Genomic DNA, 19,236 nt, shown 5'->3' with positions numbered 1-19,236 from the left:
GCCTCCATGGAAGCAATGGAGAAGAGAATGACAGAGGCAATACAAGCCATGGGGGAGCAGATAGAAAAAACATTGGGGGACCAACTGGAGAAGCAAACTCAGATTCATCTGAAACATCTAGAAGAAGTCCAAGAGAAGAACATAACAGCATTGAAGGAATTGGTTACTACAGAAATAACTTCAATCAAGCAAGAAATGGAAGGAGTTAAGAAGGATGTTCAAGCAAATGCAACCAAGACTACAGAGACAGAGGAGAAGATACAAAAAATAGAAGAGAAACAAGATTCTTTGACTCAACAAATTACAAGATCAGAGACAATGATGGAGTTCAGAAGGATGCAGACTCATCTGAGATTCAGAGGCATTAAGGAAACAGAGAATGAGAACTTAAAAGAAAAAATGATGGAAGTGATAACGGCTTTTCTGGGCGAGGAGGAAGGGTCAATGGACTCAGACTTTGATTTGATTTATAGAGTGAACTCCAGAATTGCAGAAAAGAAGAATTTACCAAGGGATGTAATTGTACAATTTGTAACAAGATCAATAACAGAGGAGATATTCAAGAAGCAATTCAACGTCCCTTTTGTAATAGAGGGAAACAAAATTATGGTGATGAGAGAACTCCCAAGAACAATACTGCAAGACAGGAAAAGGTATAAATCCTTGGCGGACAAACTCAGAGCTTTGAGCATCAGATATAGATGGGAGATTCCACAAGGTTTATCCTTTACGTATCAAGGTGGGAGGATTCAGATCAGATCGATGATGGACTTTTATAAATTTAAGGCGGACAATGCGGACGTCTTTGGAGAACTTTAAAATAAAACGCATAATGGAGTACAAATTGTTGTCATGGAATGTTAATGGATTAAATTCACCAAACAAGAGGAAAAGAATCAATCATTGGATACAGAAACAGAAATGCAACGTGATATGCTTGCAAGAAACACATATTAGAAAACAGGATATAAAATATTTAAAGAATGCTTTATTTGGAATTGAATTTTGTTCTGCGGCCTCAAACAAGAAAAAAGGAGTTGTGACATATGTGAAGAAGGAGTTACAACCTACAGAAATTTTTAAGGACATAGATGGCAGATACGTGGGTGTGGAATTAATGATTCAGCAGAAAAAAACATTGTTGATCAACGTGTACGCACCCAATGGAGCAAAGGAAAAATTTTTTAAGGATATAACTGACCAATTACAACAATTGACTTATGAGCAAGTTATTATGGCCGGAGACTTTAATGGGACAATAGATCGTCTAGACAGAAAACCACAAAAGGACAACGAATTCAGCGGAAAATTGCCAAAGAATTTTTTTGAATTAGTTAAGCAAGAAAAATTAGAAGATGTTTGGAGGAAATGGAACCCGATGCAGAAAGACTTTACTTTTTATTCCAATAGACATTGCTCTTTTTCCAGAATTGATATGATTTGGATGTCTGAAGAATTATCAATGAAAACACATAAGACTGAAATTTTGCCAAGATGTAATTCAGATCACAATCCGGTGGTATGGAGTTCCACAGAAAGGAAAAAACCCTTTCTGTGGAGGATTAATGAAGACTTGTTGGATAAGAAAACGGTAATTGAGATGTTAAAGGAAGAAACGAAACAATTCTTTCAACAAAATTTAAATAAAGAAACACCGATACAGATTGTATGGGATGCTTATAAAGCGGTGATGAGAGGAATTCTCATCTCGCAAAACGTGAAGCAAAAAAAGGAAAAACTTCAAAAACAAACAGAAGTGTTAGAAAAAATTGCTCAGAAAGAAAAGGAATTAAAAAAGAAGCCTGGAAAAAAGCAAATTATTAAAGAATTAAAGTTGCTGAAGGAACAACTGAATGAGACTTGGAATCAGGAAATGTATTGGAATTTAAAGAAGTTACAACAGAAATCTTTTGAAGGGGCGAACAAACCGGGAAAATACTTAGCTTGGCAACTTAAGGCTAGAAGAGAGAGAAGAATGATAACCAAAATAATAGAAGATGGAAAAGAGTTCGTTGATCCTAATGGAATAAAGAGATGTTTCTTCAAGTATTATGCTAAACTATTCCAAACAACTAGAGTTGATCTTGAGAAGATTAAAACATATTTAAAGGAGATTCCACTACCAAAAATAAGTAAGGAATACAAAGATTTATTAAATGGTCCAATTCAAAAAGAAGAAGTGATGAAGGCAATAGAAGAGACAAAGTTGGGGAAGGCGCCTGGGCCGGACGGATTTACAGCGAAATTCTACAAAAAGATGAAAGAAGAAATTTCCCCGGTCCTGGAAGCTTTAACCAACGAAATAAGAGAAAACAAAAAGGTGCCGGACTCATGGAAAGAAGCAATTATTTCTTTGATTCCAAAGGAAGGACAAGATTCAACAAATGTAAAGAACTACAGGCCAATATCTCTTTTGAACAACGATTATAAAATCTTTGCAAAAATTATTGCAGAAAGGGTGAAAAACTATTTACAAACGGTAATTTCTGAAGATCAAGCGGGCTTTTTACCCAAAAGGCAGATTAGAGACAATGTAAGAATAGTAATGGACGCAATTGAATATTATGAAAAGCACCCAGAAAAAGAAGTAGCTTTTCTGTTTGTTGATGCAGAAAAAGCTTTTGACAATCTTAATTGGAATTTTATGCACCAGATGATGGAAAAGATTGAAGCGGGACAACATTTTAGAAATTGTATTGAAGCTATCTATTCTGAACAAAGAGCTAAAATAAATGTGAATAAAGAACTGACAGATAACTTCAAAGTACAGAAAGGAACAAGGCAAGGTTGTCCGTTATCACCGTTATTATTTATCTGGGTATTGGAAATACTTTTACAAAAAATACAGTACGATCAAGAAATAAAGGGCTTGACACATAAAGGACACCAATACAAATATCGAGCATTTGCAGACGATGTAATGTTTATGGTGGAAAACCCAACAGAAAAATTGACATTGCTTTTTCAAAAAATAAAGGAGTTTGGAGAATTGGCCGGCTTTTACGTAAATAAGAATAAAACAAAACTTATATGTAAAAACATGATCAAACAAAAACAAGTGGAACTACAAGAACTGGTACAATGTGAAGTAGTTAAAAAAACAAAATACCTTGGAATTGAATTAACGGCAAAAAATATAGACCTATATAAGAATAATTATGAGAAATTATGGACTAAGCTGACTCAAGATTTTAAGAAATGGGATAAAATGAACTTATCACTGATGGGAAGAATATCAGTTATAAAAATGAATGTCCTACCACGTTTGATGTTCCTGTTCCAAACAATACCAATTCTGCATAAAACGGATTTGTTGGCCAAGTGGCAACAAGAGTTGTCAAAATTTGTTTGGGCAGGCAAGAAACCAAGGATCAAAATGAAAATACTTTGTGATGCCAAAGAAAGAGGAGGTCTACAAATGCCAAATCTTAGACTATATTATGAAGCGGTTTGTCTAACATGGATGGATCAATGGGTGAAGCTTGAAAATGACAGATTGTTGGGGTTGGAAGGGCATGATTGTAGATTTGGCTGGCATGCATATTTATGGTATGACAAGATAAAAATGGACAGTTTTTTTAAACTTCACTTGGTGAGAAAAGCTTTGTATATGGTATGGACAAGATATAAGAAGTACCAGAGTGACTTAAGACCATTGTGGATTGTACCAGTAGAAGTGTTGATATCTTACTCAAGACAGCGAGGTAGAGACTGGTTGCCATATAGAGATTTAATTAAAAAAGAGGGAACAGAGTGGGTAATGAAAAAGCAGAATGAAATTGAATATGAATATGAGTGGTTGAAATATATGCAGATTTATGATCTTTTTAGATCTGACAAAAAAAACTATGGTTTTAGAGAGGAAAAAAATGAAATTGAAAAGGTTTGGGAGAGTGGAGGAGGAAAAAATATTTCTAAAATGTATAAGGTGTTGTTAAAATGGTATACTGAAGATGAAACTGTTAAAGAACAAATGTTAAAATGGGCTATTAATATGAATAAGGAAGTGGATATGGAAACTTGGGAATATTTGTGGAAAAACTCTATTAAGATCTCGACATGTACTAATGTTAAAGAAAATTGTTATAAGATGATGTATAGGTGGTACATGACACCTAAGAAAATTGCAAATATGAATCAAAATATGTCAAACAAATGCTGGAAATGTAAGAGGCATGAGGGCTCATTTTATCATATGTGGTGGACTTGTGAGAAAGCTGTAGACTTTTGGACAAAAGTCCACAATGAAATGCAAAAAATACTGAAATGTTCTTTTAAAAAAGCACCGGAAATTCTGCTTTTGGGACTCAAAATGGAAGAAGTCAATACGACTAAAAAAACTTTACTCTGGTACCTGATAGTGACAGCGAGAATGATTTATGCTCAGTTTTGGAAGACGGAAAAGGTACCAGAGGTTGAAGAATGGATACAAAAAGTTCTGTTCATGGCACAAATGGATAAGATTACAAAAAAACTGAATAACAAAGAAGACGATGAGTTTTTTGGAGAATGGAATGACTTTAAAATTTATCTGGAAAAGAACTGGGATGTGAAACAAAACTTAATATGTTTAGATCAATATTAAGTCAAATGATGTTATCTTTAGATTGTAATGATGAGAAACTGATATTGTTGATGATATGAAGTAATTTGGAGCAGGGGTGGAAGCATTGTGGGAAGCCATTGGAGGGAGGGGAGGAACTGGGAATGGGGTAGACAATTGATAGAATGAAAAGTTTTATATGTTGTATTCCTGAGAAAATAAAAAATTTGTTTACTAAAAAAAAAAAAAAAGAAAGTCAGGGCACGGGATAATAAACAGATTCACACAAGCCATATTCCTGCTTTCACGGGTACGTTGAAACTCGCGCCTAAAGCCTGAGAATCAACTGCTCCTGAAACTAAAACAATTAATTGCTTCTCATGCTCTAATCAAGCGGCTCCGGCTCCACACCTGTGGCCTTGTAGATAACTCCATTTCAAGCAACACTAGCGTTCATAGAAAGGAATGCATATAACAAGCTGCTGTCTCCATATCACTAGTAAGCATGCACACATGGGCCTAAACGAACCAGGGAATAAACGAGAGGGATTCATGGCATAGACATGGCATACAAAAATACATAAAACTAATTAGCAGCTTGCTGACATACTGGCTGATTTGTTTTCAGTCTCCTTCCTAATAATTCCCAACATAGCATGTCCCTTTTTTATTGCAGTTGCACTAAAGGTTAAGGAAAGGTTAAGGCGCTTAGGGCTCTTTAGCTTGGAGAAATGATGACTGAGGGGTGACATGATTGAGGTTTATAAGATTATGCATGGGAAAGAGCAGGTAGAGAAAGAGGTACTTTTCTCAATAGTGGGAGGGCTTCTAATGTCCTGGCCCCACTGGTGGACCTCCTGATGGCACTGGTATTTCTGGCCACTGTGTGATACAGAGTGTTGGACTGGATGGGCCTTTGGCCTGATCCAACATTGGCATCTCTTATGTTCTTATGCACACTGAGCCAACATCTTCAGTGAGTTATCTACCATGACTATGAGATATCGCTCTTGGTTAGTTACCACCAGTTCAGAACCCATCAACATATATTTATAGTTAGGATTGTTGACTCCAATGTACATTAGTTTGCACTTGCCCACATTGAACCTCATTTGCCACACTGACCCCCCCTCGCCCAGCCTTGACAGATCCCTCTGGATCACCTCACAGTCCTCCCTGATTCTCAACAACTTCGTGTCATCCACAAACTTAGCCAGTTCACTGTTGACTTCCAACTCCATATAAAGGACATTAGAACCAGACAAAATTGGCTTTGCCTCCAATTCTTCCCACTTCCAAATACTTATAGGTCTCTCCTAGGCCAGTTTCCCAGATGAAACCCCCAAAGATAGAGTTGATTCTGGGCATGCTGTAAAATAACTGTCGTTTTGAGGAGAAAAACCAAGACACACATGTTAGACTGCAGATTTAGCTTTAATGAAAATGGGGAAAGTAGTCAAGTACAGCAACTGTGCAGGTAGCAGGAAACGAACAAGGAAAAGAATACCAACATTCTTCTCCATCTTGAAGCTTCCAGAAAACAAAGTGAGGTGACAGGGATAGAAGGCCAGAGTTCATGTGGAAGTTCTCGAGTTCAAGTATATTCCTGCCAGCTTACTTGTTTAAACATGTTGATGGATCTCATTTCCCAATTCCTGGTCATTACTGTGAGCCTTTATTCTCCTCAATGGGGGATCAACAGATGTTGGCATGATGTCCCAGGACGGGCTTGCTTCCAAGGAGTCCCCTGCTCCCCAAGCCAAACCTAGAACCCAAGGACCAGCCTCCTAGCCCCCCAGAGAGGCTTGCAGATGCCACCCCATTACCACTAATGGCACATGGAGTGTTCCCTCCTACAAAAACTGGTGTACCGGTAGCAGAGAGGATGGGTCCTGGGAGGGTCATGACGACAGGTGGTGGCTGGACCACAACTTCTGCTGGGGGAATCTGGTTGATGCAAGAAGGGCTGACTCCCTCCAGGGTTCCAAGACTTCCAGACGTTTCAGCCAGGGCAGGAGCATGGGCCCAGCTAAGGCCATAACCTACGCCATGTCCAAAGCTATCCCCATGGTATCCAAGGCCAAGACCTCCAAGGCCGAGTCTCGCAGATCCAAAGCCAACAGATGGGGTGGAGGCGATAGATGGGATGGCGAACTGGGGACCACAGTGGGCAGCCATTGTTTTACAGAGGTGAACCTGAAGCAAAATATAAAGGACAGCTGTTGTGATTTTTGGTTATATCCCACACTTCTACATTGTTTACTATTCTTCTATTGATTGCCAATCTTTCTTGAAGGACAGAAACTGACATCTTGTCTACCTTCCTATCACGCACTTCATCTTTCAGGCAGTTCAGCCCTTCTTAGTGACCACTCGTACTCCTAGAGCTTGCACTGGGGCAGAAGTCTGTGTCCCCAGCACATAGGTTCAGCTGGGGTGTGACGTCAGCAAGCCCTTAGTCTAAAATTACCTAGCACGGTTTCTTAGAATATACCCCCAGGGATATTTGAATGAGTAGGACTGGGAAGCAAAAATGCCCCTGGAAGAAGCCAAACTCAGTCATTAAATATGTCATGAAATATGAGCAGCCAGTGAGATGCAGCAACAAAAAAAAAAGGCTAATGCGATCTTGGGGTGTATCAACAGAGGCATAACATCCAAATTGCAAGATGTCATAGTGTTACGGTACGCTGCATTGGTCAGCCGGCACTGGAGTATTGTGTGCCGTTCTGGAGGCCTCACTTCAAAAAGGATGTGGACAGAATGGAGAGGGTGCAGAGGAGAGCGACGAGGAAGATTGGGGGCCTAGAGACCAAGAAGCCCTATGAGGAAAAGCTGAGGGACTTGGGAAGGTTCAGTCTGGAGAAGAGGAGGCTGAGAGGGGACATGATTGTTCTCTTTCAGAATTGGAAGGGCTGTCACTTAGAGGAGGGCAAGGAGCTATTCTTGTTGGCAGCAGAGGAGAGGACTCACAAGAATGGGTTTAAATTAAGGGCAGGAGGGTATCAGCTGGATATTAGGTTCTAAAGGGCACAATCAGGAAGCAACATCTGGGAAAGGTCCCGTAGTCACCGGCACCCTGTCTGATTGCTCAAGAATGCACTCAAGCCGTCAGGATAGTCTGCTCATTCCATCCTGACTCGGTGCCTTCCCCCCCCCACTTAGCAGTATGCACATAATTGCATACCCCTTGCGGAACCATGTGGGGGTTCGCTTCCTTACTTATGTGCATGGGAAACAAAAGGCAACAAAAGGCAAAAACAACAACAACCCACTTGCCCAATGGTGGTGTCTGATCATGAAGTGATCTGCTGAGCCCGTAGTACAAAGGGATGTGTGATCGCACAACTACGAGTCGAATTCCACCAGAGGTAATAGGGACACTTCCCCTCTGCGCCAAATGGCATGTATGACCGCAACCCAAGAGAGCTTCAATTGTTAACAGAAATAGATCTGATGTAGCTGGCATGCTCCTCTGTTTTCCTCTCTCCCCTATCCCTCATGGCCAATAAAGCTGAATCTTTGAATTTAGAACTCATTCCTCTTATCTTTCAAAGGGCATTTCCTTCAGACGGGTTTGTTTATACATAAGTTCAAAGATCACATACATGGATAGGGTTGCCAGCTCTGGACTGGGAAACAGATGGAGATTTTGGGGGTGGAAACATGGGAGGGTGGGATTTAGGCCCGGGAGGGACCTCAGCATGGTATAATGTCATAGACTCCATCCTCCAATGCAGCCATTTTATCTAGTGATCTCCAGATGACTCCTGGAAGTTGTACTATTGGATCTGCATGCACTACCAGCATTTACTATTTTTATGTAAAACATTTTTATGCCACCTTTCCAACAAATCAGGGTCCACAAGGCAGTGAACATAAAAGCATAAAAGCATTTAAACAATTAAATACAGTTAACATAGATATAGGGCTGCGGTGGCTCAAGTGGTTAAGACGCTGAGCTGCAGGCTGTGGAAGGTCGGTAGTTCAGCAGTTCGAGACCCGGGTGCCGCATGACGGAGTGAGCTCCCGTCTCTGGTCCCAGCTCCTGCCAACCTAGCAGTTCGAAAGCAAGAAATTGCAAGCAGATAAATTGGTACCGCTTCGGTGGGAAGGTCACAGCGTTCCGTGTGCCTTGGTGTTTAGTGCCGGCCACATGACCACGGAAATGTCTTTGGACAGCGCTGGCTCTTCGGCTTTGAAATGGAGATGAGCACTGCAACTCTAGAGTCGGATTCGACCAGCTTTCGAGCAAGGGAACCTTTACCTTTACCTAACATTATTTTAAAAATCAATTTAAAAACACATACATGCGCAGCCCTGGAAGGAGGGCTAATACTGTTTTTAGGGGTATGTCAGATGAAACAAAGAAAGGTCTTCACCTGCTGGCAAGAGGCACCCTGGAGAGAGAGTTCCAAAGTTCTGGTGCCACGACTGAGAAGGCCCTTTCTGTGGTTGCCAGCTGTTTAGTCTCAGACAGCAGGGGTAACCAAAACAGGACCTCTGGAGATGACCAGAGTGAGTGGGTAAGTTCACATAGGAGGAGGTGGTCCTTATGTTACGTTGGTTCCAAGCCACACAGGGCTTTAAAGGTTAATATGAGCACCCTGAATTGATCCCAGAAGCAAATTGGAAGCCAGTGTAGGTGAAACAAGACTGAAATAAAACAGTCCCTATGACCCACTCCAGTCAGCACTCTGGCCAACATATTCTATAACAACCGTAGCTTCTGGACAGTCTTCAAGGGCAGTCCCACACAGAGCACTTGGCAGTAATCTAACTTTGATGTTGCCAAGGTGTGCACCACTGTGGCAAGATCGTTTTTCTGGCCAGGGAGGGCCACAGCTGGCTCATCAGCCAAAGCTGATGAAAGGCACCCATGGCCACCACTGCCACCTGTATATCCAACAGGAAGCTCAGAACCAGGAGCACTCTCAAGCTACAAGCCTGCTCCTTTAGGGGGAGTGCAACCCCATCCAGAATGACAGATAACCCATTTCCTGGATTGGACCTCACCCCCACCGACAGTCTTCAAGGGCAGTCCCACACAGAGCACTTGGCAGTAATCTAACTTTGATGTTGCCAAGGTGTGCACCACTGTGGCAAGATCGTTTTTCTGGCCAGGGAGGGCCACAGCTGGCTCATCAGCCAAAGCTGATGAAAGGCACCCATGGCCACCACTGCCACCTGTATATCCAACAGGAAGCTCAGAACCAGGAGCACTCTCAAGCTACAAGCCTGCTCCTTTAGGGGGAGTGCAACCCCATCCAGAATGACAGATAACCCATTTCCTGGATTGGACCTCACCCCCACCGGTAGCACCTCCATTTTGTTGGGATTAAGTTTTAGTTTGTTAGCCCTCGTCCATTCCCAAATTGGCTCCAGGCATCAGTTCGCAATTTCCACAGCCTCCCTGGGATCTGCCAGTAGCATGAGATGGAGCCCAGTGTCATCTAGAGATATACATAATTTAATACAAAGACGTTTGCCATCAGATTCTAGCCCCCAGTGTTCCCTCTAAACTGAGTTCGCCAGGCGCCGAGGAGAGCGTCCCGCCTGAGAAACCGCCTGAGCCAACAGGAAGAAGAGGAGAACACTACCAACTACCAACCACCACCACAGGGGTACCAGTAGGTCTCCCCACCCCATACAAATATGTGGCCTTAGTCAGGGAAGTAAAATGGTAACTAGCACCGAATTGTAAGCCGCTCAGAGACCCCCCTGACAAGGGAGTTCGAGCGGGATATAAAGTTGAATGTTAAATTAAAAAAATAAATAAAAATGAGTTAATGTGAGCTAGCTTAGTTTTTTAGCCTCCAGTTCACACATTTATGTTTCCGCTCAGGAAGGAGGGCTCCGGAGCAAACTAATTTATGCAGTCGCCAAATGGCTCACTCACAACTTTAATGCCAGTAGCTCACAAAGTAGAATTTTTGCTCACAAGACGCCACAGCTTAGAGGGAGCATTGCTAGCCACCCTGAGTTCCACTGCATGCAGCAGGTTTTTAAATATATATATCACTTACCGAAGTCTCCAAAGAGCAGAAGTCAAGAGAAAGGAGAAGCTGGTGAAGCTGTTGGAAACATCTGAGCAGAGGGAGCCTTTTTATACTATCTCACCTGCATCCCCTCCTGGCCCTTTTGGTCTGTATCCACCCCCTTGGGCCTCAGGCGTTAATTTGCAAACGAACCAAACCAATTTGTGTACGGCATCCATTTACTTTAATAAATGGCAAGCATCAACCAAAAGAGTTAGTGTACCGTCAGCTCCACACAATGCTTCTTATAATTTCAGACACTTTGATCTTGTTTTCATTCTCCTTCAAAATGTTTCATTTGTTTGTTCCTTCCCAGTAGTAGTGGGAATTCTAGTTGCATTTGTTTGTTTCGAAAGAGCTGAACGCAGTCTGTTTTCTACCTAACATTCTCTTTGATCATTCCATACACAGAAGGATGTATGTATACTCTGGGGCAAGTGATGTTCTGTATTCTTGGTTCTTTGGGGGGGGGGAGAACAGTGGGAGGCAGGGGTCATTTCCTGCGGGAGTGCACAGGAGTGGAGCTCCAGCAGTAAGGAGCCCAGGGGGTGGGCACATGCATCAAGCCCCACCCCCTGCTCCCAGCAGCTGTCAGTCAGGCCACAAGGCGCAAGAAGCAACCAAGTAAGTTGCAGAGCCCCCCCCCTTCAGGTACAAGCTCTCCCTCCTCTGTGAGGGCAGATCTGCGTGTGTCCCCCCCCCAATAGCTAGCAATCCAAAATATTCCAGTGGAGCCTGAGCAGTGGGTGTTGCCTTCTGACACACTTCCGGTGATGTCGGGGTGTGTGGCATATGCAAATAAGTTATGTAAATAAGTTATGCTAATGAGCTCCTGCACCTCTTTTTCTATGAAATGACCCCTGGTGGGAGGGCTTCTGGTGTCCTGGCCCCACCGATGGACCTCCTGATGGCACCTGGCATTTTTTGGCCACTGTGTGACAGTGTTGGACTGGATGAGCCACTGGCCTGATCCAACATTGGCTTGTCTTATGTTCTAATGATATTTTCCCCTATTATCAATGTGCTGTGTTGATATCCTTTTTCCCCCATCTGAAGGAATTTTACTGCATATATATCTTATATGCTATCTTCGTGAACTTCATGAAGCAACTGAGTTGAATACAAAAATCTTGAAGGAGGCTGAAGTTGGTTCCCAGTTCCTTCTTCGTTCCTTATTTGTGACTTACTCATGAATCCAAACAAAAACATTGAGGATGGATTTAAAAGCTCTGAACCCCAAAATAATGTTTGGACCACCCCAAGTGATCCATCTCCACACTCTGGAGACTATCTCCTGCAAGAAGACATGTAGTGGTGCCCAGTCCTAAAAGTTGTATACATTCAGGGGTCCGTTCCAGCAGGAGCGCACAGGAGCGGAGCTCCGGCAGTAAGGAGCCAAGGGGGCGGGCACATGCAACAAGCCCCACCCCCTGCTCCCAGCAGCCCTCCGTCAGACCAAGAAGCAGCCAGGTAAGCTGCAGAGCCCCCTCCCCAGCCCCCGGTCCAAAACAGTCCAGTGGCACCTTTAAGACCAAGTTTTATTCAGGTACAAGCTCTCCCTCCTCTGTGAGGGCATATCTGCACGTTCCCCCTCCCCCCAATAGCTAGCAATCCAAAACAGTGCAGTGGAGCCTGAGCGGTGGTTGTTGCCTTCTGACACACTCCCGGTGATGTCAGGGGGTGTGGCATATGCAAATGAGTTATGCTAAGGAGTTATGCTAATGAGCTCCTGCACCTCTTTTTCTAGGAAATGACCCCTGTAATACATTTAAAAAGCAAATTCTTTACATGGCAACTCAAATGGGACAAAACCGAAGACCACACAGTTTTAATTCATAGACGGGAGAAACAATTTGATATGGTGGCTTGCGAAATTCAGTAGCACCTCCTTCAGCATAGATCTCATGTTCACAATTGTGGATTGATATTACAAATACAGGGATTGTTCTCAAAGGAGGAAGTGATGACTTTATACCAAGATGTTGCATCATTTATCCACAGAAAAGTACTACAGGCTGAGAGGCAATAGTCCAGTCTTTAGGGCAACAACGTGGAACCAGGTGCAATAATTAACTGAACAATGATAAGAAACAGCTAGCCAAGGAGCTTAAAATCTAATATTGTATTGACGGGGAAGTCAAATAGGATGGATCTTGAAGCAACATTGGACGTCATCTAGACCACCATATTGCCCAGCACGGGAATATACAACTACAGACTCCACTTGACAGGAGGGGGGAGGAGGGGGAGGAGGAGAGTTGGATTATCCACTGCCCTTTACTTGAAGTGTCAGAGTGGCTTACAATCTTCTTCCACTCCCCACAACAGACACCCTGTGAAGCAGGTAAGACTGAGAGAGCTCTGAGATAATAGTTCTGAGAGAATGGTGACAGACCCAAGGTCACCCCGATGGCTTCAAATCCAGTTCTCCAGATTAGAGTCTTCTGCTCTTCATGACAACACCAAACTGACTATCCCAGCTTCTGCTTCAAGACCACCAGAGAATGAGAATCCACCACCTTCCAAATCAGTCTATTGCACAGTTGAACAGCTTTTGTGTTAGAAGCTTTCCCACACGAATAGGGATTGTCATGAACTGGCTCACAAACTGAAGTTCATGGATTTTGGTTGGTTCATGGTTTGTGAAGAGATGTTCACAAACTGAAGAGCCTCTATTGAACTTCCATGAATTTCAGTAGAGTTCATGGCAGTTTATGAAGATCAGAAAGCCAGTATCTAAAATGGCTCTGAGCCATTTTAAACCCTGCTTTCTGCTCTTCACGAAAAAGAGCTCAGCTGTTTGGTTTGAATAGCTTGAAGCCATTTAAACCCCTGCTTCCTTCTCCCCGTGAAAAGTGGCAGGAAGCAGAAAGCAGGGGGTGAAATGGTTCAGAGGCATCTCACCCCCCCACACACACACTTTCTGATCCCTGCTGCTTTTAGTGGCAAGCAGAAAGCAGGAGTTTAAATGGCTTGGAACCATTTAAGCCCCTGGTCTCTGCTCCCCATCCTTTTCTGCAGGGATCAGGAAGCTGAGGTTAAAATAGCTCATGAACGAATACAAACTGGTTCCGTTTATGAACTGGCATATCAGTTCGTGGTCTCGTTTATGTTTCAGCCACGAAACACAAAGTGAAATGCAAAAAAATGCAGTTAATGCCCATCCCGATCCACGAACATTTAGCCCAAATCTATGTGCTTGACATTCCCACTCATTCATTCTAGTCCTGTCCTCTGGAACAAGAGGGAACTAGTCTTCCATGTGCAAATTCCTTAAACAACTTAAGTCATATCTTCACCTCATTTTCTCTTCAGGATAAACCTGGGTAGCCCTTCAAATCTTTCCTCATTGGGCTTGGCTATGAGGTCCCTCACCCTTCTGGCCACTTTCTGTGCTATAATTTGTCAACATCCAGGGGTCATTTCCTGCAGGAGCGCACAGGAGCGGAGCTCCGGCAGTAAAGAGCCTAGGGGATGGGCACATGCAACAAGCCCCACCCCCTGCTCCCAGCAGCCCTCAGTCAGAGCAAGAAGCATCCAGGTAAGCTGCAGAGCTCGGCCCCCCGTTCCAAAACAGTCCATTGGCACCTTTAAGGCCAAGTTTTATTCAGGCACAAGCTCTCCCTCCTCTGTGAGGACAGATCTGCATGTTTCCCCCCCCCTATAGCTAGCAATCCAAAACAGTCCAGTGGCGCCTGAGCGGTGGGTGTTGCCTTCTGACACACTTCTGGTGATGTCAGGGGGTGTGATATATGCAAATAAGTTATGCTAATGAGCTCCTGCACATCTTTTTCTACGAAATGACCCCTGTCAACATCCTTCTTAAAATGCAGTGACCTGAACTGGACATGCTACTCCAAACGAAATCTCACCCGCGTAGCATAGAGTGTAACCCTTACTTCTTGCGCTCTGAACACCATGTTTCTCTTAATGCAGCAAAAGACTTCATAAGCTTTTTATTTTATTTTTTTAGCATGAAGATTAAAAAAAAACAAAAAACAGGAAACTAAGTCCAGTTTAGATACATGTACTTGGGATTAGTTTTCTGTAGGAGGAAGAGGATGAGGACCTTGTTTCAAATGCTGACAAAAAAATAAATAGCAAGGATATTTTTGTAGATCTAGTAGAGACTGTCAACTGGTAAGTAAATTTGATCCACTATATGAATACCTGAAGATATCAATAGTGCTTTCTATCTTTTTAAATATAAATTGTTGTCCCAACCTTTCTTCCGAGACCTTAGTGTGCTATATCATAGAATCATAGAGTTGGAAGGGATCTCCAGGGTCATCTAGTCCAACCCCTCGCACAATGCTGGAAATTCAAAACTACATCCTCACACACAGTGACTCCTGCTCCATGCCCAGAAGATGGTAAAAAAACCCTCCAGGACCCCTGGCCAAACTGGCCTGGAGAAAAATGGCTTCCTGACCTCAAAGTGGTGATCACCATTTCCTTGAACATGTAAGAAAGGGTCACAAGAACTAAGCACTGAGGCAACCCTTCCTGCCCTCCCTCTCATGATCTGCCTAAGTTCACACAATCAGTATTGCTGTCAGATGGCCACCTAGCCTCTGTTTGAAAACCTCCAAAGAAGGAGAGCCCACCACCTCCTGAGGAAGCCTGTTCCACTGAGGAACCGCTCTGTCAGGACGTTTGTTTGTTTGTTTTGATTGGCATCCCGCCCTCCCCACAAGTGGGCTCAGTTCTTTTGATTTAATTTCAGTCCACTGGTTCTGGTCCAACCTTCTGGGGCAACAGGAAAAAGAAAAGAAAAGGGAAAAAAAACTTCTGCTCCATCCTCTATATCACAGCCCTTCAAGTACTTGAAGATGGTTATCATATCACCTCTCAGTCATCTCCTCTCCAGGCTAGACATACTTAGCTCCTTCAACCTTTCCTCATAGGACTTGGTGTCCAGACCCCACACCATCTTTGTTTCCCTCCTCTGGACACGTTCCAGCGTGTCTATATCCTTCTTAAATTGTGGTGTCCCAAACTGAACACCATACTCTAGGTGAGGTCTAACTAGGGCAGAGTAAAGCGATGCCATCGCTTCACATGATCTAGATACTGTACTTTGGTTGATACAGACCAAAATTGCATTTGCCTTTTTAGCTACTGCATCACACTGCTGACTCATGTTCAACACTAAATACTTTAAAATAAATTATACCTCAACAGACGCACAAGAGCGACTCATTGGGAGGAGGATCTGCCTAAGTTCACTCTGTCTGAGGCAGTGATGCTCTGTATTCTAGGTGCTTGTGGGGCCACAGTGGCAGGGCTTCTGGAATTTTGGCCCCACTGGTGGACCTCCTGATGGCCCTGGGTTTTGGCCACTGTGTGACACAGAGTGTTGGACTGGATGGGCCACTGGGCTGATCCAACATGACTTCTCTTATGTTCTTATGTCTGGGGCAGTGATGCTCTGTCTTCTTGGTGCTTGGGAAGCAACAGTGGGAGGGCTTCTGGGGTTCTGCCCGTGCTGGTGGACCACTTGATTGGACCTGGGTTTTGGCCACTGTGCAACATGGAGTGGTGTACTAGATGGGCCATTGGCCTGCTCTAACATGGCTTGTATTATGTTCTTATGTTCTCCCTCTTGGTAATACCATAACAATAAATAAATATTATAACTTTAATAGACAATGGATACGGGGTAGGGTGGAAATAGCAAAGTACAGCTCGTCCATCAGGAAGACAAAAGAGGGAGTGGCTGAGGTCTAACAGATGTGACCCAAGAACTATGTCCCCATCCTGGGGAGTGAAGAGTAGCTATATTGGTATGAAGGCTTCATTTGCATAAAGGGAGTAAGTCTTACTAGCACAGTCCCTGTTATAGTTTATATGTGGAATGAAGAGTAATGAATTCTAGTTCTTTATCAGGAGCCATGATTGACGAAGCCCCTAAAAGAGCCATGATTGAAGAAGCCCCTACCCCATAACTCTATCACGTCTAGACAAACACAGATAAACAATCCATTTGATTAAGAACATAAGAGAAGACAATATTGGATCAGGCCAATGGCCCATCCAGTCCAACACTCTGTTACACAGTGGCCAAAAATGCCAGGTGCCATCAGGACATCCAGCAGCAGGGCCAGGACACTAGAAGCCCCTCCCACTGTTGACCCCTCAAGCACCAAGAATACAGTGCATCACTTGCCCCACTTGAAAGTTCCTACCTTGTGGATAATAGCCACTGATGGACCTCTTCTCCATATGTTTACCTAAGTCCCTCTTGAAGCCATCTGTGCTTGTAGCCACCACCACCTCCTGTGGCATCAGTGATGCTGATGTCTTTGGCTATGATTTAGGTCAGGGGTGTCAAACATGTGGCCCGTGGGCTGGATCCGGCCCCTGAAGGGGTGGTATATGGTCGGCAAGCAAGTGCTTGCATCTCTCAGCCATTACTACTGCTGTGTCGCCAAAGCCTCTCTTCCTCCTTAGGGAAGCAAGGGGGAAGGAAAAAGAGAGTGCACGTGCACACACCAAATAAAAGCTCCCTCCTGCTTCCTGCTGCAATGCTTAGCCTCTGTTCCTCCTTTAGGGAGGAGGCAAGGGGGAAGGAAAAAGAGAGTGCACGTGCACAGACCAGAGAAAAGCTCCCTCCTGCTTCCTTCTCTGGGCTGCTGCTGCTGCAATGCCTAGCCTCTCTTCCCTTGTTTGGAGAGGGAGTCCCATCATACCTTCAAGACCAATAATGGCTTATTCCAGGTATAAACTTTTCTGCGCATGCATACTGAGAGGGAGAGGAGGGGGGAGGAGATTCTGCTGTTTGCTGTGAGACCTGATATCTCTCTCTCTCTCTCTCTCTCTCTCTCACACACACACACACACACACACACACACACGCACGCACGCATGCACACACACACACACACACACACACTAATGTTAGAAAAGGAAGGGGGCAGAAAAGAGATACATCTGGAATAATGGGAATTAAGGGGAAATTATTTTGGCTTATTCTGAAGAGGTTTTGTTTTTGGTGTTTTTTCTTAACATTAGGTTTCTCTTTGCCTATCTGGGAATTTCTTTCAAAAAGCCGCTGGTTAGGAATTACAACACTTGGGTCGGATTCCATGGTTTAATGACTGGAAGTAGATGGCTAAGTATTTAAAACATACATTTATATTTCCATATATTCCAGTTCAACATGTGGTCTCCCTCCCTCCCCTCCCCATCTCACTGGTTGCCTCTCTTAACATCAACAGCCCCACCTCAGTTTTTAAACTTTTGTATTACCATCACTAGCAGTGAGTGGATTTTGTCCAGTCTGAAAGCAACCCATTGTTTCTCTTGGAGAGATCCCTCTTCCAAGTTCTAACAGATGAAAAAAATAATAATAAAAGAAACTTAACAGCACAGCTTGCAGTCTTTATTAGTGGAAGGGAGCAAGAGTCCAGTAGCACCTTAATGACTAACAAAATTTTGAGGCAGGGCATGAGCTTTCATGAGTCACTGCTGACTTCTTCAGATACAGCTAGAATGTGAGTCCACTCATCCTCATATCTCAGAGAGTGAAGTGATTTCAGATGCCAAATAACAATAGCAGCCATTGGTAATGAGAGAAGAAACCTCGGTCTCAATTCAGCCCAGGAGGATGCATTGAGCTTCATTATCAGTTGCAATTCAGCAGTCTCTCTTTCTAACCTTCCTTTGAAATTCCTTTGAAAAAGAACTGCTACTCTTAGGTTAGTGACTGAACACTCTGGAAGGTTAAAAGGTCCCTCCACTGTTGTTGTTTTTAATGTTTTGGTTTCTTATAGCTGTAGAAACAGTAAGAGTCCAGTAGCAAAATTTGTGGTTAAGATGCTGAACTGCAGGCTGTGGAAGGTCGGTAGTTCAGCAGTTCGAGACCCGAGTGTGCCGCATGACGGAGTGAGCTCCCGTCTCTAGTTCCAGCTCCTGCCAACCTAGCAGTTCGAAAGCAAGAAATTGCAACCTTGGTGTTTAGTCATGCCGGCCACATGACCACAGAAACGTCTTCGGACAGCGCTGGCTCTTCGGCTTTGAAACGGAGATGAGCACCGCAACCCTAGAGTCACACTCTTCTGGCTTTCAAGCAAGGGGACCTTTACCTTTACCTTTGTGAGCTTTCGTGGGACACTGCCATTTGGCATCTGAAATCATCTTTGTACAGTTTATAACTCTGGTACCTCATTTTGAATTTTATGGCACACATGATCCGGCCGACAAAGTGACATGTATCTCAGATCAGGCCCTCGTAACAAATGAGTTTGACACCTCTGGTTTAGGGCTTCATTGAGATAATGCAATTGAACATCTGTTTCATTTGGTTCTATAGCTGAAGAAGAAGAGGGGGTCTGGGGAAACAGTCTGGGCTTTGAGTACGAGTTCAGTCCACTTGCACTTCTCCAAGCTCCCAGATTTATCTTGACAGTGGATGTTATGGAGAAGAATGCATCCATGAAAAGGATCTGTTAAAGACTGTTGTAGTTTCCTACAATAGCCTGGAGATTCATTCCAAGTTTAATCTGATAGTGCTCACAACATTACCAAGGTGCTTGTTTGTACTCAACAGGACGTAATGAGTATCTTCCTGAAATAGGTGTACACTCCTTTTACTCCTTTGAATCCCTGCCAGGAATGCAAGATACAGATCAGGCTTCTTTTTTCTTATGGTGT

Source organism: Gekko japonicus, unplaced genomic scaffold (assembly GCF_001447785.1).
Source record: "Gekko japonicus isolate JY-2015 unplaced genomic scaffold, Gekko_japonicus_V1.1 scaffold426, whole genome shotgun sequence".
NCBI lineage: Eukaryota > Metazoa > Chordata > Lepidosauria > Squamata > Gekkonidae > Gekko > Gekko japonicus.
The sequence above is the reverse complement of the archived record's forward strand: the minus strand, read 5'-3'. Positions refer to the sequence as shown.